We start from the raw sequence: 22,327 nt of genomic DNA on the forward strand, positions 1-22,327 counted from the left end.
GCCACTGACATAATGCAATATTCTTTTATTCAACTGGACTTTTAAAAAAAATCAGATACCTTTTCAATCACACTGCCTGGAATTCCCCAGATGCTTCTGTGATAGATATCGTATTGAGACTGGTGATGGAGATGGGATGTACTTGCTTGATTCATTCATTCACTCACTCACTCACTTATTCATTCTACGAATATTTAGTGTGCATCTACTGTGTGGCAAGCACTCTTCTAGGTCCTGGAGATCTGGGGAACAGACTCCAGCTCCCGACTTCATGGAGACTACATTTCTGAGCGAAGGGACATACAATGCAGAAGTACAAACATGGTATGTCACATGATAATAATTTCTATGTAGGAAAATGAGAGTAAGTGGAATAAGAAGTGTTGGTAGGTGGTGGGGGGGGGCGTATTTTATACAAAGTGGTCAGAAAGTACTATTGATAAGGTGACATTTGAGCAGAGACATGAGTTAAGTGCAAGTTTAAACCTTGTGGGTATCAGAGAAAAAGCATTCCAGGAGAAGGAACAGCAAATGTAAGCCCCTCTGAGGTGTGGCCCTGGATTCCTTTTAAATATTGCCAATGCTGTGTAGCAACTCAGCATGTAACACAAGTTATGAGCCTGCTTGAGCTTTAGAATTTGAAAACTTGGGTAAGATGCTACATATTAGCAACTGACAAAGTACTTAAAATCTCTGAGTTTTTGTTTTCTCTGCTATAAAATGGGGATTTCTACAATTTCTTTCTTCCAAGGGATATTGTAAAAATTAAGTGAAATATTGCAGACAGGTATAGCACTGCTCCCGGTATTGTGCTTAGTTCAGGAAGTGTTAGCTCTCAAACGGGAAAATGCTTCTCAGGGACACTTGAATTTTCTGCAACATTTATGTATTAAATGGATCACAAATGTTAAACTGGAATGTTCTTCTAATAGTAGTCAAAAATCATAATGTAAGCAGAAATACTTCTTTTTCTGGGTTGTCCTGGACAAGCTGCTTTACCTTCGTGAAACTTAGGTTTTGCAAAACGAGGATATTAAATCGGTCACTGCAGTCTAAAGCCTCCAGGTCATATGAGGGCTACTCTCCCTGTTTTAAACCCCCAAATAAAATTACTTTTCATAAGGATAATGAGGGGCTAGACTTTCAGGCTTGCTTTGGGCTGAGTTATGAGGCATGGAATTCAGTGGCTGAGGTCTCTGGCTATGGATTGTGACAATCTGGCCAAAGTGCTATCCCGAAAAGTTGTTCAATTTACATTTACCTGAAGAGCATTGCTTTCCTCAAACTCCTGTGTTCTTGAGATATTTTCAAGGGCTCCATTATCCAGATCTAACTCCAACACCTCCACTACCAATGAGCCTCCTTCCAGGATTAATTGTCTCTCAATCCCTTCTTCCCAAATTCCATTCTTTCTCTTTCTGCCTCTTGAGGGAAAGCCCCTTTCCAAGCTCACTCTGTAAGTCAGCTAAATATGGTGAGATGAAGTGTCTGAAGACTGTGAGGAGTGACTGAAGGAGCAGAAAGCAGAGAAATGATCCCTCCAGAACCATTTCCATGGGGGAAATGAGTCCAAAAGATGGGGTGGAGAATCAGGAATCTAGTCTATTCCTCCTAAGGCGTCTTTGTCCAAGTTTGAAAAATTGTCAGAGGGTCAGGTAATGCAGGCTGCCTTACTCATCCTTAGAATTTTTAAATAGGATTAAACAGAACTGGTCAGAGCATTGAAGGAACAGCTAGCTGCCCAGAGGCAAAGTAACGTACAGGAGGCCTTGGTGTGGCTAGCTGTTAAGTAGCAAATTCTATTCGAGAAATTGCCCAGCTCATGTTAAAAATCTCCCTCCTTTTTCCTTGCAGAATTTATCAGAACCCCCAGAACCTGTTAAAGCTGATTCTGGAATTTACTGGATTTTGACTCTGGGCAAGTTGTTCAGCCTTTCCTGAGCCTCCGGCTCTGTTTGTAAAATGGGGGTGATGACAATTAGCCAGGAGAGTTGCCTGGCACATAGTATGGCTTCAGGGCATGGTAGCAATTATCAAGATAAAGGGGCAGCATGGTGGTTCTAAGGAGTTATGCATATTGTAAGGCACTTGCTAGCTGGAAGACAGTATGCTAATTTTGGTAAGATACAAGTAAGTATGAGATAAGAAATATACGAAATGGGCATGAAGAAGATCTGAAGACTGAAAAGTCAGATATTTTGGATGTTACATAATTAAGGTGTGGAAAAACTAATCATGCAGTTGGCAATCAGGCCTCATTTATTCCTCCTGAAGTTCCTACATGGCACCAAATCTACTCTAGTGGAAACTCGGAAGCAGTGACAACACAGGACATGGGAAATGGACACTATGCAATCACCTGCATTGAGACCAAAATCCATTGTACTAATCAGTTACTGGGATCTTTGCATAATTACACATGCTCATGGGACATTTACTGACTTTGTTAGCTCTCATGGCTGCTAACATGTGACCCTTGGAACAAACACCATCCTGGTAAGAACTAGCTTTTTCTTTCCAGTGTGGAGATATTACAACACAGTCAGAGCATAATTATTAGCTGTGTGTTGGTGACTCAGTTTTTCATTTTCACTTTTCTTTTGTTCTTAACCCTATATAGTATTTATTTGCTGTCAAATGAAGTAGAGACTGGGAAATAGTTGCATTAAATTCTATGTAATCCATTTCCCAAAACAAAAATAAACAAATATGTAACTCTTAAAAAGATTCTATTTAAACCACCTTAGGATTATTTAACACAATCTTTTTCATGTCAATAAGCATTTTAGGGAACATAAGGTGCAAAGGGCTAAAACAATGTGAGAATATGTTCAATTTCTTTTGTTTTTGGTTTTTTAATAATTTTTTTAATGTTTATTCATTTTTGAGAGACAGACCATGAGCTGGGGAGGGGCAGAGAGACACAGGGAGACACAATCTGAAGCAGGCCCCAGGCTCTGAGCTGTCAGAACAGAGCCTGACACATGGCTCAAACTCACAAATGGTGAGATCATGACCTGAGCTGAAGTCGGATACTCAACAGACTGAGCCACCCATGCGCCCCAAACTCTCTTTGAATTAAAGGTGGAAAATCAGAAAATCAGGAAATAATACTTGCAGTTAACAGACTGAAAAAATTTAAATACGTGATAAAATCCTAGTGGCTAAAGCTATGGAGAAGCAGAAATTTTTATTTTATTTTATTTTATTTTACTACTTTACTATATTTTATTTTATTTTATTTTATTTTATTATTTTATTTTATTTTATTTTAGAGAAGTATGCACTTCTGTACAAGATTGTGGTGGTATAACCTTTCCGGAGGGGAAATGTTGTCCTATCCATCAGTATTTAAATGATACTTTCCCTTGCACTTTCTCCTGGGAATTCCAAAGCTAGGACTTTTATTGTCAATATTCTTTCATAAATTTTCAAGCTAATGGACGAAGATGGTTAATGTGGCTTATAACAACAGCAACAGCAATCAATGGAACAACAGAAATTACTACCTATATTTCATAAATAGGACATATATACGTGTGACGAGATAACATTTTGTAATATTACCTGTTTGGGGGGTAAGACTGATTATCTTTTTCACCTGGTGTAGTGGGTCCCTTGCTTCAGGGGACAAATGGCACAGCAGAATGCAAATGACAAATACGTAGAGAACATTTGGCTTTTGAGTTTCAAATGCTTAGACCCTGATATTTAGAAGCTTATGCAGTAAACAAGAGAAACCTATTTATCTGCCCTCCAAGATAAAAACTTCCTGGGTTGGCAAAAGGGAAGCAGTTACAGAAGGAGCATGTATGTGCACTAGAAAGGAGCCTTCCATTTCAGGCTGAATCCAGGGACGGTTAGTAACAAAAGCTACAGATCATTTTGCTGAGTCTAAGAGAAAAGAAAACCTGCCTCTTAGATAGAGGCCTGCATGGGACTAGAATCTACCCCCACCCCCAGCCAACTCCCATGACCACCAATGTTGACAGCATCCTGACATAGTGCTGAAAAAACAGAATAGGAAGGAATGGCTCCCAAATGCCAGCATGGTTCAGTAATCCCGTGTGTCTGAGAGTGGCATAGACACATCAGGGAGATCCAAAGAATCTAAGGGAAATGGAGTAGGAGTCAGGGATGATCAACAGAGATCTACATGGAGCAGTGCTTGAGGACCAGGAGGAATAGTAGACATCTTAGCATCTGCCAGCACAGAATGACAATAACAAGACAACATCTTGTTAGATGCCACACTCGTGTCTTAGGACTTCTGCTCTACATACGTCTCATGGAACTCAGATAAATGCCATGCAGAAAAACCCTGAAGTAGCAGAGATTCCGTTTTTGGCCACCCATGGGAATTGAATCTTGAGATGAAATTAAGTTGAGCTAAAGAGAAATAAAGATAATTGAACGTCTTCCTTACCTTAGTTATTGGAATGAGACAGTCTCTCACTTCACATACCATGGAGTAATACGTATGGAAAATAATGAGGCAAGCAAATATGCTCCAATGTGAGATCTGCAAGATAAATTTTACATTAAAAGAGGGAAAAAACAATTTGAAAGTACGCATTCATTTGCATAAAAATGTTGTATGTGCTAAATGTTTCAAGGATATGAAAGAAATGAGTAACTGATTTCCTTTAGACACTGAGACTTTTCATTTTACACCATTTTCTAAAGATTTCTTTTAAACCAAGAGTATATATTACTGTTATAAAACATATTTACAATGCATAATAAAATATCCTTTCATCTTTATACCATGTTTTGTGATCCATTACATTGAATTAGAATTCCATTTATGTAGCATTTATTTCAATAATTTCAGAATAAAAGATGAAAATATGGGTCTTAAATATCTTTTGAGTGTGGCATAAAGCTGTCAAAGAGAACTCATTTGGTTTTCTTTTTTCAGTGACGAAGGGTGTTGCAATGTGCCTTTAAGGAAAACAACTCTTTCTCCATCGTTTCTGTAAAAGTCAACACGCAATTTTTCTCACCACAAAACTACAAAAAGTTTTTCTTAAAATGTGTTGATAATCAGAACAAGGACATATGATTTGAAGAACTGGGCAAAGTCATACATTTTCATATGCCCTAGCCTATGGTCATACATGTAGGTAATAGACGCTGAACATATCACCAGAACTTAAATATGCAGAAAAGAATGGCTACCTTCAAAGTCATCCTGCAGTTATTCTAAGCCATGAAAACTATTTTGTAAGCCATTGTTTTGAATTGCTGTTAGAACGGATAGCATATTATTTTGATTGTTGTAACAGGTGCCAAGTAATCACCATTTGAGGGTGGATTTAAATTTTAATAGCAGCTAAAGGGCATTTAGAGTCAAGAATGGTAAGACAGTTGTTCAATAGAGATAATAAATTTACAATTAAAAAACAAGTGGGGTACTATAAAATAACATGATTGTTCCACAAACTCTGAAGGAAAGAATGTCTATTGCCCCAAATAAACTCTTTTTTATTATTTTTTTTATTTTTTATTTTTTTTTTTTAATTTTTTTTCAACGTTTTTTATTTATTTTTGGGACAGAGAGAGACAGAGCATGAATGGGGGAGGGGCAGAGAGAGAGGGAGACACAGAATCGGAAACAGGCTCCAGGCTCCGAGCCATCAGCCCAGAGCCTGACGCGGGGCTCGAACTCACGGACCGTGAGATCGTGACCTGGCTGAAGTCGGACGCTTAACCGACTGCGCCACCCAGGTGCCCCAATAAACTCTTTTTTAAATGTTTATTTATTTATTTTGAGAGAGTGCACTCAAGTGCACACATGAGTTGGGGCGGGGCAGAGAGAGAGAGAGAGAGAGAGAGAGAGAGAGAGAGAGAGAGAGAGAGTCCAAAGCAGGCTCCACACTGTCACTGGGGCTCAATCTCACAAACCATGAGTTTCATAACCTGAGCTGAAATCGAAAGTCGGACTCAACCAACTGAGCCACCCAGGTGCCCTGAAACTCTTGAAAGTCTGCAGCATCATTTGAACAACTGTATTGCCTTCCTATCAGGCTACTTTAAAATAATAATTTTGATGAATGAATTTTAGCCTCTCTGTTAAAAATCAGTCTAATGACTCATGGTGGTAGCATTCTATATATCATAACTTTTTAAATATGGAACTACAGGATTTTAAAAACCAATTTAGTGGGTGCAACCAATATTAAGAATATAGAAAAGAAAATATCAGAGTTTATGATATGTAGTCAGGGAAGCACCATTTTATCAAACTTTGTTTCAGTTATTTATTTTTAGCCACACATTCATTATTCAGTAAAAATTTATTGAGCCCCTGTTTTGTGCTAACCCAGGGCTCTAGACCAGAATCTTGCCCTTGTTCAAATTTTGGGCCAGGTACTCCTTTATTGTGTGTATGTCTAGCAAGGAGGAGATTGTCCTTTGCGTTGTAGGATATGTAGAAGCAACCTAGGTGTTATGGGCTGAACTATGTCCCCCATATTTCATGATCACTCCTCTCCAGGTGAGTTTGGCCATGAGCTTCTAGGACTTCTCACTTGACCGGGCAGCTGGGTTGGTTAGTAGAACAAGAGAGAAGCTGAAGCTTCTAGTTTCTTAAGAGTCCAGAACGTGACACAATGTATCCCATTGACAAGGTAGCCCTAAAGCTAAATTAAATAGGAGGGAACATCAGCTTCACACTTTGATGAGAAAAGTGTCAAAGAATTTGGGGGTCGTGTTTCAAAACTGCCACATCTTCAAACAACCACATTAAGTGTATTTTCTATTAATATGTCCTAATCTTACAGACAACTAAAACAAAGAGAGATTAAGTAATTTGCCCAAAGTCACATAACTTTTACATGTTATCTTTTGGTCTTCAAAGACAAACCACAGCGATTCTGCTGTTCTGCCTCTACTTGCGATTAGCACATATAAAACTCCACATCCTTCAGGGGTGCCTTGGTGGCTCAGTCAGTTGGGCCTCCCACTCTGGATTTCGGCTCAGGTCATGATCTCACAGTTGGTGGGATCACACCCCACGTCGAGCCCCGTGTCAAGCCCCACATTGGGCTCTGCACTGACAGCACAGAGCCTGTTTGGGATTCTATCTCTCCCTCTCTCTCTGCCCTTTCCCTCCTCATGCACAAGCACACACTGTCTCTTGTTCATAAATAAACTTAAAAACAAAAAAACCCACTCCACATCCTTCATAATTTAGAGCCTGGAATAGCTGTTTGAGGGCAAAAGACACAGGGGTTCCATAAAATGAGAAAAATATGGATAGAGATTTTATCTGATGGTGGACAGATTAAAAGGTGAAGGAACTCAGTAATCTGTGCAACAAATATGGAACGATTAGAAGATATGTGATCACAATGGAGTACTACATGGCAATGAGAAAGAACGAAATAGGGCCCTTTGTAGCAACGTGGATGGAACTGGAGAGTGTGATGCTAAGCAAAATAAGCCATACAGAGCAAGACAGATACCATATGGTTTCACTCTTATGTGGATCCTGAGAAACGTAACAGAAACCCATGGGGGAGGGGAAGGAAAAAAAAAAAAGAGGTTAGAGTGGGAGAGAGCCAAAGCATAAGAGACTCTTAAAAACTGAGAACAAACTGAGGGTTGATGGGGGGTGGTGATGGGTATTGAAGAGGGCACCTTTCGGGATGAGCACTGGGTGTTGTATGGAAACCAATTTGACAATAAATTTCATATATTGAAAAAAAAAAAAGAGAAGATATGTGATCAACATGATGCTTGAATTTAAGCAAAATAATAATACATTAGAAAGTCTCTCCGGACTTGAGGTCTTTTTGAAAAAATTATTCCAGATAAAGTTGCACATGCCCATTAAGCATGCAGTGAATCTTTGAGTTTTTAAGAGGAAGTGCTCTAAGTAAAAAGTAATTTTATTAAAAGCCAAAACAACTCCTATCAGCACATAGCAGGAGTATGCGTATTTTTTTATTGTGTCTCAGAACTGAATGCTAAATAGAGTCTCGTATTTTTTGTAATGTAAATGTAAGTGGTACTTAGCCATTTAACACAAAACCCAGTTCTGCCCTTCCTAACAGAAAATATAGAAATGTTTAAAATTCAGTGGAGGGCACATTACTGGCTTATTGACCAAACAGGTATCTTCCTCCAAGGAAGACACAGGAGCTATTCAAACTCATAGATATAATTCAAATGCATTCTTTTTTTTTTTTAATTTTTTTTTTTTAACATTTATTTATTTTTGAGACAGAGAGAGACAGAGCATGAACAGGGGCGGGGCAGAGAGAGAGGGAGACACAGAATCTGAAACGGGCTCCAGGCTCTGAGCGGTCAGCACCGAGCCCGACGCGGGGCTCGAACTCACGGATCGTGAGATAGTGACCTGGGCCGAAGTCAGCCGCTTAACCGACTGAGCCACCCAGGCGCCCCTAATTCAAACACATTCTTAAGTATACAGTATACAGTGGCAGTTTGGTTTCCAATGACACTCTTCAACTGAAATTTGTGCTGTTTAAAACAAGACAAAACAAAATTTCCTTTCCTTTTTAATCTGAAGAATCGGTATAAGAACGATGATTATTTTCTAGCCAGTGATAAATACTTCTGCGTCCATGATATTCAATATACCAGCAAGTAGAGAAGAGGACAAGGTATTTGATCACCGAACTTCTACATTCCACGTGGGCTGGGAACCTGCCTGATGCATTCACTCTTGTAACTCCACTCCCTGGTACATCTGTGTGGAGTAGACATTCAACAGACAGTTCCTGAATAAATGAGATGTTTCTTTTGCTCCAAGAAATAATATTTAGTCAGAGTGCGTGTCCACTTAATGGACTTAAATCACATTTATCAATACTTAAAAATATATTTTACCTCACTTCCTTAATTGTTATGGAGAAGCAGGGGCATTAGAGACAACTTCTCTTAAAATTTTTAAAAAATTATTTTATTTTGAGAAAGAGACCGTACGCACACATGGGTGAGGGGCAGAGAAAGAGAGAGAGAAGGAGGCAGGAAGGGAGGGGGGGGGGGAGAGAGAGAGAGAGAGAGAGAGAGAGAGAGAGAGAATCTTACGCAGGCTCTACGCTTGGCATGGAGCTGGACGCGAGGTTTGATCCCACGACCCTGGGATCATGACCTGAGCTAAAATTAAAGAGTTGGACACTCAACCAACTGAGACACCCAGGTGCCCTTAAACTTTTCTTTTCTTTTCTCTTCTAGTCTTTCTTTCTCTCTTTCTTTCTTTCTCTTTTTTTCTTTTTCTTTTTTTTTTTTTACTAATGAAGAAACTGAGTCTAGAAACACGGACTCTAGCATACCTGGCCAAAGTTCACAGATGCTGCAGAGACCCAAATCAGAGCTCCCCATCCAAGTGGACACAGACTTTGCCATACTCATTTTTTTTAACGTTTTTTCATTTTCTGAGGGACAGAGCATGAGTGGGAAAGGGGCAGAGAGAGGGAGACACAGAATCCGAAGCAGGCTCCAGGCTCTGAGCTGTCAGCACAGAGCTTGACGTGGGGCTTGAACTGACGAACTGTGAGATCATGACCTGAGCCGATGTCGGATGCTCAACTGACTGAGCCACCCAGGTGCCCCTTGCCATACTCATTATTAATGCGAAAGGAAACACATCTATATCTTACCGAGTCAAGTACATGCCCATGTTCCCCCAGGTGGGGCTTGGCCCAGACAAGAGTAGAATCTATTACATAAATGTGTCCAAGCATTTGTGGTTTCTTTTTCTTTCTTTTCTTTCTTTTTTTTTTTTTTTAGCACTATTGCCCTGTTATTTTTTTCACTACCTTTATATCACCTATCTGACAACATTCAAATGCTGAAAACAACAGGTGCCTGTTGTGTTTATTAATACAGTGCCTAGTACGTGATAGGTTCTCAATAAATTGTTAGTAGGAGGAAATAAAAAAATAAAATTATGTTACAACATCCTCCTGAGTTTCACTTGTTCAATATATTGGTTCAATCTATGCAGGTTTACTCAGGGCTGGCTTCTCCACTCAGGCCAGGGGCACAATGCCTAGGAAGCATGAAGAGGCTCATAAAAATGTTTCAGTATCCTTTAAAAATCAGAAGAAAAAATTTATATGATCCAGTCTGGATTATATTCATTTTTACGCCAATGCAGTTATAAAATACAAGTTTTAGTATGTTTTTGAAAAGAAAGAGCCAGGAAGGCAAGTTGCTTAGGGCCCACGAAAGTTATACTATGGCCCTGGGCTCTCCTGGGATGCTTTAAGAGCTGATGCATGAAACTACAGACCTGCACTGAGCTCACTGAAAACCTACAGACATGAACGTGGAGCTCAATGTGTGTACCCAGCAGTTGGAGAAAGTGTGCTGGTGTCTGGCTACTTGCTGAGAAATATACTGGGTTAACTAATGGTAGAGATGTTAAAGTCAAAGATGGAAACTCTGGGTGAGCTGCTCTCTCAAAGTTTATTGGGAAAAAGGATTCACAAGTTTTTTTCTGTGGACCACCCATAAGCCACATGTAATGGATCAGTAACATGTACATTACATGTTACATTACATGTAATGGATCCTCTTAGCCTCCTGGGGCTGCCAGTTTCCTAAGAAGCTGCAAAGGGAATAAGTTACCAGTGGAGGCAGGAGCACACACCTTGGGTCAATGACAGCCAGGTGAGTGGGTCCCTGATGGTAGGGATTGGGAGTGTCTTTCTGAAAAAGAGAAAGTCTTCCAGGCTGAGAGGGAACGAAGCCACTTTACAACAGTATCAGTCAACTAGGAGCCTTCCTACTCACTGACACTGACCACTCTTCATTTCTGCCAGAAACCTGTTAGCAAGGGAGAGAGGAGGAGCAAGGAAAGAGTGAGGGAAGCAATCCACAGCATCCTCCGCCATGTTGGTTTGGGCTTAGGGAAAGATTTAACTTTTACTCAGTTTTGCTGCTTTGATTATTAAATGAGACTGGAAATTACAAATTTCAGAATCAAGAAAATTGTAAATAACCTATAGCATTTTGTTGAGAGAGCAATTCAAAATCATGTCTGAGGTTTCTTTCAGGGGCCTGGGGCAATCATGGGAGACAAAAAAATAAGGCAATTTGTTCAGTATCATCCATTTCAGTGGAAATATTCTGAAACAGTCAATACCTCCACAAATGGTTTCACAAATTCAGATTTCCCATCACTTGAATGTTCATTATTTCACACTGTGGAATAATCAATCTTCATATAAATAAGCAAATAAAATGAGCATAGAATTTAATTCATGATTCTATATGCCAAGTCATAAGTGAGGGCTGAGAGCTCCCACAGAGCCTTCTGAAAGAGGAAGATACTGGTCAAGGACTACATGACATGCAGACAGCAAAAGGAGAGGCCTGGGTGATATTAAGGAAATTTCCATTTCATGTTGCAGAGTACTGATCACATCAGTCAATCTATTCTGGATACATACAACACATGTGTTTGTGATCACTTCTGTTTATATACAAATATTTGTGGAAAATATGGAAAATTTAGAGAACTTAGTATCAACCTGTTTTCATATAGGGGAGTTGAATAGAACTGTTGAGGATTCAAAGTAAATGTCCCAAATATGTTATTTTTTGAAGTTTCTTCACTGTGTCAACCTAGAAATTTCTTTTTTTTTTAATGTTTTCACCATCCGCCACCATACAGTTATTACAATATTATTGACTATATTCCCTATGCTGTACTTTTCATTTCTGTGACTTATTTATTCTATAGCTGGAAGTCTGTACCTCTTACGCCCCTTTACCTATTTTGCCCATCCCCTACCCTCACCCCTCTGGCAACCACAAGTTTGTTCTCTGTATTTAAAAGTCTGGGTTTTTTTAGTTTGCTTGATTTCTTTAGATTCCACATATAAATGAAATCATGTGGTATTTGTCTTTGTGTGACTTATTTCACTTAGCATATCAACCATAGATATTTCTCTCAATTTCTATATAATTTTAATATACAACATATTTGTGAATTTAATATACAACATATTTTTCAAATAATATTAATGATAATAAATGAGAAACCATTTACATATTTAAGTATCCCATTTATCTATTTCCCCAAATATAAGCATAAATTCTGTTTTCTTAATAATCTAGGATATGATTTGCTTATGTGTTGCAGACTATGAGTTTGGAGTTCTCTCTTGTCCAGCAAGAGAGCTGATGCAGAACTGAATATGAGAGAGGCTAATGTCCGGGAGGAGACAAGAACCCCAAACAGGGGTTCCATCTCCATATTCACTGAGCTCACAACATATTACCCACGTGGTGAATGTGAAGAAAACAAGATCTTACACATGTGAATGTGGAGAAAACAATCAGACAGTAATCATTAACGTGTGTGTGTGTAAGAAGCAAAGAGCCTGGGGGAACATGTGGAGTTTGTGATCAAAGTACAAAAGTATTTTGTACAAAGTACAAAAGATCAGATGGGAAGTAATTTCCTGCAGGTGATATAACAAGTTACTCATGATCCCATTCTAACCCATTTGTGTAAGTAGAACCTCTTTCCCCATACCTAAAGAAATTAACTAATGATGAATTTGCTCACAAATGCTTGACCATGGAAAGGTGGGTGTGAGGTTTCGAGTTGAAATGAAAAGTCACACAACTGCTTTTAAGGTACAGAAGACTCATCTTAGAATTTATGTAACAGCCATTCCTGTCTGGTTCTTTTTTTTTTTTACTGTTACTTCCAGTGATTATTTCTCAGAAATAAAGAAATGTTAACGTATTTATTGATGGAAACACTGGCAGGTAAGTCTTTTGTAAGACTTTTTGCAAGACTTTTGAAGATCCCGTTCACCAAAAATACCTGCCCGCGGCCCTTCGCAGAACTGATGTTTTAAGCCCATCCTATCTTTTCCAATAACATCCCATTCAAACCTAGTTTGTTGCATTCTACATTTACGGGCCACCAAAGGGGTGCCAGACACCAGGCTTAGCAATGAATGGGCTACAAATATGATTGATCTATATTTCCTACCTTTAAGGAGACCATTTATTTATCCAATAAGCATTTTTTGTGAGCCTATGATGTGCCACATTTCCTGTCGAAGTTGGAGACACAGGAGGCAGCCAAGATTCTGCCATGTGGAGCTTACATAATATAGTGGGCAGGTAAACACTGACAAGGTAAATTGGATCATAATTGTTATACAGCAGTAGAGGGTATTAAGATAGCACAGGAAAAAGGCACCTAACTTAGTCTGGAATATTAGATAGGCTTCTTTGTTAACATCAGACATTACATTACAAGAAGTAGAATAAAACCAGAGAATTATAAGCTGAAAGAAACATTTTCAAAGTGAAAAGACCACTGGGATAAGAGTGGCCAGTTCTGATTGGTTTATGACTGAAGGAAGTGGAAATCTAGGCTTCCCAGAATAGATGCCACTGGAACTGAGCAATGAGGGACATTTTATTAGGGTACAGTCTAAGGCAATCTAACAAACTCCAAAACATAATGGCATGAACAAAGTACTACCTTGTAATAGATCAAAGATCAGATGATGCTATCATCCTCCAGATATGACCTTCATCCTTGACGCCAAGGTGGCCGCTACAGCTCTTGTCATCACATACGGATCCTACCTGGCCACAAGAAAAAAAGGACGTAGATTGGTATGTGGAGACAAGGAAAAAACCCTGTTAAAATTTAAAGTGAAAAAAGTAGGTTGTGCAATAATATACATGGTATTAACTCACTTTTATTAACGATAGCATATATGCGTCATTTGAAATAGATATAACATATACATTATATTTTTAAAATATATTCATATATATATGCATATACATATATTCGCATCCATATACTTCTATATAGAAAATTGTATATTCCTGTAAGCAATAGAAGTAGGAGGTGGGAAAAAAAAATCTTACTTTAGGTAGTTCTAGATTCTTTGAAGTTTTATGTGTATTACTTTTATAAATATGTGAAACATAAAGAGAAGAAAGGATATCAGAGTGTTAGTGTGCTTATATTTTCTCTTCATAAGCTCTCATGAACACAAATGCGCACAAAATATACAAAAGACCAAAAAAAAAATTACCTTTAATTAATCTGCATATAGAAATAAAGCCATGCAGAGAGAATTACATTTCTCTTGCTTAATTTATAGATCATGCTAAGGAAAAAGTAATCCCATATTCATTTCACTACTTGAAGAGTTGTAGAAAATTGTGTTATTTGTTATTCTATCATTGAGTATGATGGGTCCCTGGCTAGTAAAATAAAAGCACTAAGTAATGATGGACTTTTTTTTTTTTTTTTTTTTAACTTCAGGATGTTAACCTATGGTTGCTAGATCTATCATTTTGTTTTTTTAATTAAGACTATTTTCTCTTCAGGGAAGTTTTAGGTTACAGCAAAATTGCACAGAAGGGACAGAGATTTCCTATATACTCTCTACCCCAACACAAGCATAGCTTCCTTTATTATCATCTTCCACTACCTGAATGGTAGAATTTTTACAACTGATGACATTACACTGACACACTGTAATCACCCAAAGTCCACAGTTTACATTACAGTCATCCTTGGCACTATATATAACATAGGTTTGGACAAATGTAAAGTGACATGTATCCATCACATGATATCAAACGGAGTATTTCCACTGCTTGAAAAACCCTCTGTGTGTCTCTTATTCATCCCTTACTCCACCACAATCTCTGGCAAACAATGTCATTTTTACTGTCCCCATAGTTTTGCCTTTTCTGGTAGGTCATATAGCCAGAATCATATACTGTGCGGCCTGTTCCGATTACTTCTAATGTTTAACAGGCATTTAAGGTTCCCCCATGCCTCTTCATGGCTTGATTAATTTTTTTAATCAAACATGCTCCTATCACCTCATTTGTACTTAACAACCTATAACACTAAGGTAAAATAAGGAATCCTTTAAAATAAAACCTTTAGAAATCTTGAAAATAAATGGGAAAAGTGCTCTCCTCAATAACAAATGACATTGCAAAAATTACTAGTAGCGAGATGAAAACTAGTAGGACATACGATGACTGAGAGTGTGGAATACTTGGGAATAAACTTAAGCAGGTAAAAGACTTTTACATTGAAAATTACAAAACACTGAAAGAAGTTAAAGAAGACATAAATGAATGGAAAGAAATGCGTATTTGTGTACTGGAATATTTAGTAATGTTAACAATATCCGTAGCGCCCAAGGCAATCTCCAATCAATGCAATGCCTATCAAAATCTCAATGGCAGGGTGCCTGGGTGGCTCAGTAGCCCGACTCGTGGCTACGAGTGGTTTCAGCTCCAGGTCACTGATCTCACAGTTTGTGGGTTCAAGCCCTGCGTTGGGCTCCATGCTGACAGTGCAGAGCCTGCTTCGGATTCTCTCTCTCTCTCCCTCTCTCTCTGACCCTTCCCCACTCATGTTCTCTGTCTCTCTCTCTCTCTCTCTCTCTCTCTCAAAACAATAAACTTTAAAAAATCCCAATGGAATTTTTCACAGAAATAGTAAAAACAATCTTAAAATTCATATGGAACCACAGAGACCTTGAATAGCCAAAATAATCTTGAGAAAGAACAAAGCTGAAGGCATCACACTTCCTGATCTCAAAATATAAAGTTACAATAATCAAAATAGTTTGCACTGACATATAGACAGACGTAGATCAATGGAACATAGTAGAGAGCTCAGAAATAAACACAAGCATATATGTTTAACTGATCTTTGACAAGATTATCAAGAATACCCAATGGGGATAGGACAGTTTCTTCAGCAAATGATGTTGTGAAACCTGGATATCCACACGTGTTCTTTCCACAATTAAAAAAAAAGAAGAGAATGTGGATAATCGATGTATATTTTATATTTTGGATAATTAGAAGGTATAAAATTAGTTCAACCTCTCAAGAGTTATTGGGTTCAGGGCCACCTGAGTGGCTCAGTAGGTTGAGCATCTGACTTCGGCTTAAGTCATGATCTTGCAGTTCATGGGTTCAAGTCCCGCATCAGGATCTCTGCTGCCAGTGCAGAGCCTGCTTCAGATTTTCTGTCTCCCTCTCTCTCTGCACCTCCCCTGCTCATGTGCATGTGCTCTCTCTTTCTCTCTCTAAAATAAACATTAAAAAAAAAAATATTGGCTTCACTTCCATTTAGCTGTATGAACTTGGGCAAGTCTTCAACTTATCCATGACTCAGTTCCATTATTTGCAAACTCTGGATAATACTAATTTGTAGTGGTATAAGAAGCTTATCACAGTGACTGGCACATAGTACATCCTCATTAGAAGTCACTTCTAAGAAAGCTGTCGATATCTGCTGACCATGATTTGGGGAAAGGATTCTTTCATTTTCTGTCTTCTTCCTCTCCCTCCCCACTCTGTTTCTCGTCTTTCCTTCCTTCCTTCTCTTTTAGTGACTTTTTGGGTTTTAACCTGTCTTCTATTTCTGCCAAAGAACCTATGTAATTATACCTTTCTTCTGGGTATTATCTGCCAAGCAGGTGTAAAAGTGCAGTGCAGTGTAATTTAGTAAAGATCTAATTTTAGGTATTGGATTTGTGTTTCTCTGTGTGAGTGGTCCAGCAGTGCCCTCACACACACTTGTCAAGCTGTGTGAAAGGACCTTGGCCAGCAGAGAATACAACCATGAAGTGACAAAAGGGTCAATTTTCCAATGTCTCGCGTTTGAATTAATCTGAGTTTGTTTTTGACTTAAAGGTTCATATTGGTAAGGAATAAGTAAATGCGTTATAATTGTTGAATAGGATGGGGTTTTCTTTGGACTCATTTAGAGTAGATACAAAAGCCATTTTGTCATACTGAGGCATGAGGTCTATAGACCATCTGGAGAATTTACTAAAATGACAAGCATGTAGTGTCTAATTTGGATTACAGACTTTTATTAAAGATAGGAAAGAATTCATCTGATCTTTCCTATCTTTATCATCTGTAAGGGTTTTATAAGTATATGTATGCAACTGTTCCCTAAAACAAGGATAAAATTATTGGAGATTGCAAATATTCCCAAAACTATTTTTAAGAACATCCTAACAATCCCTGTCAAAGCTCTACTTGTAAACATCAAAGAAATAAAAAAAAGACTTTCACATTGAATTGTATGTTCTTGGAAAGTGTATGTATATTGGGAAGCCTCCCAAAAACAATGTTACCAATGTTCTTATCAACCCCCGAAGAAAATTCCCAAGATTAAATGACAAGCTTGGAGTTTAAGGAGAAAGGAAAAAACAAGAAACATTTGAAGGAAAAAGAAATGAGAATTTTGAAAAGAAAAACAGGAGATAGAAGAAAATAAATGATTTTTAAGTGTTTATAAGTCGTGGTGTATGACAGTCACTGGGATGCCAATGTCATAGGCTGTCTCCCTACCATTGTGGTAGGTCTTATGTCTTGGCTTTTTAGCAGCTTTCTGTACTAGATTCTCTAATGCCAGGTATTATTCTGGGTCCTTTACTTGTGAAAACTCATATATCCCTCCTTACAAAGCAATGTGGATGTCCAGTTAATCTCCATTTTGCTATAAGGAAGCTAAATGAAAAGAGTTTGAGAGCCTTGCTCAAGGTCACGTAACAAGGGAGTGGTAGAGCCAGGATATGAGGAGCACAGTTGATCTGTTTCCAGAATTTGAGTAATCCTCTCTTATGCTAGACCCTTTTTTCAGGCAGTAACACTTTAGTCAAGATGTATCCATTCTTTGGGCTTTATTTATGTCATTCAAAACTTGCAGTTGGTGACATGAGATTAACGCAAAGCGGGTGTGATCTATGAGTCTGTGAAAACATGGGAGTGATCCAAGAAGAATGTCAAGAAGGATGAGCATTTTGGAAAATGCAGTTAATGATGAAAGATAAAAATAATTAGAATGATTGAGCCTTTGAGAAGGGGAGGAGTTTCTTCTAATTAGGTTCATGGAAAAACAGTGGTAGAAGTTGTACGTGGAGTCGACAATGGTACCCATCTTTATTTCTTCAGAGACATTTCGTTTATGTTTCAGCAAGAAAAATATTTTTGCCTAAAGCTTGTGACATTTTCAAATTTGCAATGGAAACTGCATAGTATCTTTTTTCTTAGAAAGTTACAAGGGTAGGAGAAAACTCATGACTCTGCTGTTTACTATCTATAAAAGCTTAGCTGAGAGTCTTCATTTCTCTGAGCCTGTATTTTCTTGTCTACACAAGGCAAGAAAGTGATACAGACTTATGAGGTTGATGAGGATACTGAGTTATGCCAATAGGGGCACTGAGCATTCTATCCAACATCTACTTAATACTGAGAGTCATTATTATGATTTCTGTTACAATTCATATTCCCTGAGGTCAATGGTGAATCTTTGGACATGCATTTTGGTCTTCTAAATTTGCATGTGTTCAAGCCAGGCCATATTTACACAGACATCTTTTGTTTAAAACAAAGATGCAAATAGAAATAGTGAAAGCATTTTGTGATGTGAGTCCACATCGGTCTTGACATTTGAATTTTTGCATCAGTTATGATTATTTTTTTAATGTTTATTTATTTTTGAGAGAGAGAGAGAGAGAGAGCATACACAAGCAGGGGAAGGGCAGAGAGAGGAGACAATCCCAAGCAGGCTCCGTAACATCAGCACAGTGCCTGACGCGGGGCTCGAACCCACGAACCGGGAGATCATGACCTGAAGTGAAACCAAGAGTCGGATGCTTAACCAACTGAGCCACCCAGGTGCCCCTATCAGTTATGATTATTAATTAAGAATGATGGGTGGCTGTCACTTAAGCATCTGACTCTTGATTTCAACTCAGGTCATGATATCATGATCCTGACATGGAGCCTGATGGGGCTCTATGCTAAGCATGGAGCCTGCTTGGGATTCTCTCTCTCTCTCTCTCTCTCTCTCTCTCTCTCTCTCTCTTTCTCTCTCTCTCTCTCTCTCTCTCTCTCTCTCTTTCTCTCTCTGCTCCTACCCCAATGAGTGTATGTGCATGCACACACATTCTCTGTCAAAATAAATAAGTAAGCATTTCATAAAAAAGAATGATCTTATTTGAATGCTAGTAATTCCATAGACGCCTATGAAATCTTATTTTGTGATGAAGTTTCAAGCCAAGTAAACATGCACACATCCTTGTATATTGTATTTCAGCCAGTTTTTTCAAAGTAGGCTTCAAGCCCAGCACAAAGCCCAAAGCAGGGTTTGAACTCACAACCCTTCGATCAAAACCTGAGCCGAGATCACGAGTCAGACACTTAGCTGACTGACCCACCCAAATGCCCCTATATTGAAGCCATTTAAGACTGAAACATAAAGATGGCTTTACTTGATCTGTGTGTTGACAGATAATGCTGCCACTTATTGTAAAATTCGAATTCTTGAAAATATTTCCACACCAACTCCTTGACTGTGTACCAGCCCCATGCAAGCCAAATTTATAAGCAAATAATTACAGAGACATGCTATTGGGCTTTGCTTTTGTACTCACTAGTCAAGGAAAGATTTGGAAAGTTTAGGTTAGCCGCATAAGCAGAGAGTTCAATATATGACATTTGACTTCCACTCACTACTTACTTCCGGTATTTTAAAGGTCATAACATATGGATAGTATTTTCTCCTGTATTAAGGTGCTATGGATAAAATTTTAAATTACTTTTTCCTCTTTGCCAGAAGAGATATAGGAAGATGAAACCCAAGCATGTTATTTATTCCCTGTTACTGAGAGCAAGATTTAATTGCTTGAATAATTCAAGTTCATCTACTGCAGTTTGGTACTTCAGTTTTTGTAATGTTGATCCCCTGTGAGAGTCAAAATGGTCGTTTTTATAACTTAAATTTTGTTTATTTGCTTGTTTTACCACATGTTGACCTGGAACATATTGGATTTGTAATATATCCCACTGCAGTGTAAACTCTGTGAAGGCAGGGATTTTGTCAAGCTCTTTATAGTACCGAGAACAGTACTAACACATAATAAGCATGCAGTCCTTACTTGTTGAATTACTTGTTGAAGTCCTAACTTGTTGTTAAGTCAAGGTTTCTCAACGGAGGCACTATTGACAGTTTTTGAATAAATCTTTGTTGTGCGCAGCTTTCTTTTGTATTGTAGGAGGTTGAGCAGTATCCTTGGCCACAACACTTTGGATGCCAGCAGGTGCCAACAGCATCTTTCTACCCCCCCTTCCCCCACCCAGTTGTGACAACTTAAAGTGTCTCCAAACAATGCTAAATGTCTCCGTGGGGAGGGAAGGACCCAAACCTCCCTCTGTTGAGAACCAGGGCAGTAAATGAATGAATTGCCTTGGCACATCAAAGGAAGTCTTCATCAACCTAAGTCCCTGGTCGAAAATAAAAGAAGAATTTGGAAACTGATTTACATAACCAATACAGGCCACTAAAATGGATTGCTTACACCTCACCCTACTTAACATGATTGTTGAGGCAATGCAATAATCTGTTATAGTAAGAAAGAAGTTATCTTTTGTCGTCTTGTGGCAGAAGAGAAGGTGTCACCCTCAGCCACTGAGAATGATATTGTGGCAGTGTTTATACCATCCCTCCTACTTCTCCCAGCCTAGTTCTTTAGGGAACCCACTGTTATCTCTGGGTCTGAAGACAGAGGTTCTAACCCCAAAGTCTACGAAACATTTAACATTGCAAATGTGATACGGAACTCTGGGTTATTTTGGTGATACAGCTGTCGGAAGCTCATACATTTCCGGAACGTGAAAAGCATCCTGTGACAATGTGTAATTGTTGTCTAAGCTATGACACATTTGCCATTTGCCACAATTCTGGCTTCCTTCACACGGTGTTTGGAGGACTGGAAAAATCTGCCACCATATTAGCAAGGAGAGATGTTGGGTGTGAAGAAAGACCTAGGGGGACAGGCTCAATAATCACACTTCAGCTGTGCCCACTCCTCAGCTCAAATGAAATGCTAGTGGGCAACAGCGTAAATAAATCACTCTCTGTCGAAAGAGTCACGTTTAGATGTTTATGTTTAGATGACCCTGGGCAAGGTAGCTAGCCTTTCTAAGCCTGGATGCACTATCCATAAAAGAGGGGATTGAGGTGAGGTTTAAATGATGTATTTAAAACACTCAGCACAATGTCTGGCATGCACTGAGAACTGAATTAATATAAGCTATTATAATTATCATCATTAAGCAGGAAATGTTATAGCCATAAGCTAGTTGACTGTGATGGAAAGAGCAAGGATGCAAGGACAATGAGGTCATACAGATTCAGGCAGAATCATGGTTCAGTTACTTCCTAGCTGTGTGAATCCTCGTATGAATCACCCCAGGTTGTATTGCGTTGCAGTCACAAAAGACTTAAAAGTCTCAGGTACTTGCAACCCCAAATGCATTTCTTGCTCGGTTCCATGTGCATAAAGTCCAGCTGCTGCTCTGCTCTTCATCAGTATGGTTTTTTTTTTTTTTTAAGTTTATTTACTTATTTTTAAGAGAGAGACAGCGAGCACAGGCACGGGAGGGGCAGAGAAGAGAGGGAGAAAAAACACGAAGCAGGATCTGTGCTGTCAGCGCAGAGCCCCATGCAGGGCTCGCTCCCACAAACCGTGAGATCATGACCCAGAGGTGAAATCAAGAGTCAGATGCTTTCATAGACAGAGCCACCCAGGTGCCCCTGGTCTTCATCAGTCTTATGCCAGGGCTCAGGCTGTCAGAGTAGCCTCTGTGTAATAAATTGTATTCGTGGTGGTATAAGGAAACAAACAAGATGGGAAATCTCTGAAGGTTCTGAAAACTCCTGCCCAGAACGCACACATCACCTCTGCCCATACTTCAGTGGCCAAAGCAAATCAAATGGCAGCTCCTGAGTTCAAAAAGGCAGGGCTATGTAGAGGAGGGGTGCTGCGGAGAGTGGCAAGACTGTGCTACAACTGACCACATCATTGAGTCCTGGTAACAAACAGCCGAGGTTGATATTGTTGGCTCCATTTTACAGATTAAAACGACAAGTGAGGTCTTGAAGAGGCTAAGCAACTTCACACACAAGATTATATACATAAATGTCAGGTCACATACTAAGTACTTGATAACTGCCTTCTCTCCCCCTCCCCTTGTTAAGTTGCATAATGGCTTATTTTTGAAACAACTGTTTCCAATTGTTTTAGACTGTGTATGTAGGAAGAGCAGTAGGAACAAAACTGGCTGACTGCAGATGGTGCAACTGGCCCTTTGGAGTTCTTACGAAATTTCTAGTCTTCTCAAACAAAATCCATGGGCGGGGGGGCATCTACTCTGGATGTGATCTTTCTTACCCATATTTGGCCTGCGGGCTCCCCTTAGCAGACTCCTAACTACTCATTTCCATTTTCATCCCCCACTCTTAACT

The 22,327-nt window shown here is 39.0% G+C and overlaps 1 long non-coding RNA gene across 3 annotated transcripts in view; it reads right to left on the reverse strand.

Annotated features, from left to right (window-relative positions):
- Positions 1-22,327, reverse strand: part of LOC109279066 (uncharacterized) — a 236,446-nt gene that overhangs the window by 212,947 nt on the left and 1,172 nt on the right. For all 3 annotated transcript variants that reach the window (XR_008420572.1, XR_008420573.1, XR_002085995.2), the window contains exons 2-3: positions 13,490-13,596; positions 4,427-4,522 (exon numbers count right to left, since the gene is read on the reverse strand). This is a non-coding gene — a long non-coding RNA (uncharacterized LOC109279066). The remainder of the gene's footprint in view (positions 1-4,426; positions 4,523-13,489; positions 13,597-22,327) is intronic.

Source organism: Panthera pardus, unplaced genomic scaffold (assembly GCF_024362965.1).
Source record: "Panthera pardus isolate Hobbes unplaced genomic scaffold, ASM2436296v1 HiC_scaffold_8, whole genome shotgun sequence".
NCBI classification, from domain to species: domain Eukaryota; kingdom Metazoa; phylum Chordata; class Mammalia; order Carnivora; family Felidae; genus Panthera; species Panthera pardus.